Source organism: Theobroma umbraticum, unplaced genomic scaffold, assembly GCF_002168275.2.
Source record: "Theobroma umbraticum cultivar Fairchild unplaced genomic scaffold, ASM216827v3 scaffold_67.0, whole genome shotgun sequence".
Lineage (NCBI taxonomy): Eukaryota > Viridiplantae > Streptophyta > Magnoliopsida > Malvales > Malvaceae > Theobroma > Theobroma umbraticum.
Genome location: NW_018397262.1, coordinates 7,906,637 through 7,907,762, shown reverse-complemented (window position 1 = coordinate 7,907,762; position 1,126 = coordinate 7,906,637). Strand labels below are relative to the sequence as shown.

Below are 1,126 nucleotides of genomic sequence, written 5' to 3'. Positions count from 1 at the left end.
CTGTTTTCCCTTTTTTCAATTGGATTCTTTTGCAGGTTGAGAAAGAGACCAATTCGATACTAATAACATAGTTACAAAATGAAAAGGGTCAAGTGCTGCCCAAGAACGTGGGTGGAGTAGCACCGCCTGAAACATCAAGCTATTAACAAAACAGACCCACCAAATGAAGCCAAGATCATCCATCATATCATAAGCATTCCTCCATTTTAGAAAAGACAACTTGCTTTCAACCGTTAAGCCAATGTTCAACGTTTATTCGATTTAACGACCAAACAACATGACCGACAGACACATAGCTGATAATGCACCAGACGCTAAGCCAATTGCACGTTATCATTTAATTATAATGTTATTATAACTTCTTTTAGTATATCATTTACAAATTTGATAGTTTTGAGTTTGACCTAATTAAAATACTGAACTATAAGAGAAGGTTATCAGTTTGATTATGTCTTTGACTGGACTGTTTTGAAGTGCCCTCAGATTGGTGGCAGCTCGAAAGGGCGGCATACCAGTGGAAGAGCAGGTTTAGCTGCAGGACCAGCTGTAGAATGACCAGAAAGAATCTCAGGTCTGCTTTCTTTTAATTTCTACTTAGGGTAATATAACCATACCCGATTATTGGAACTTTAATAATTGATCCTCTCAACTATTTGATTTAGAATGTGGTAGTTTAGTAACTTTACTTTAGTCCAAAAAATAGGAAAAAATAATTGATCCTCGACATGATCATTCTAGACACAAGACTGCTGAGGATATAACTTTGTCAAAGCTTGTGCACCCTGATTCAGATAAAAGACGCGGTTCTTCTCGACATGGTAGCACTTCAAGAAGAGCTGTAGCAGCGAGCAGGACCGCTAGTTCATGGGGTGAACCCAGTGACATTCAACAGAACAGACTTGTATCAAGTGGTGGTCGCATGTCTACCACACAAAGAATCCAACTTGTCTTTGAGCACAAAACATCTAGTCGTGCTGCCCCTGTTAGAGGAAGCCGTGATGATGATGACCCTCTTCGAAGTTTTGAGCTGCTCTCGATTAGGAAATAATGGAGTTTGCAGGCTGATGCTTTTAAGAAGTTCCAATGTCACTGTGTATAATGGGGATATCACCAGATTGAATGGCAC

The 1,126-nt window shown here is 39.5% G+C and overlaps 1 pseudogene; it reads left to right on the top strand.

Moving 5' to 3' along the window:
* LOC149527049 (casein kinase 1-like protein 6) overlaps window positions 1–1,048 on the top strand; it is a 1,607-nt pseudogene extending 559 nt beyond the window's left edge.
* The last annotated feature ends 78 nt before the right edge of the window (window positions 1,049–1,126 follow it).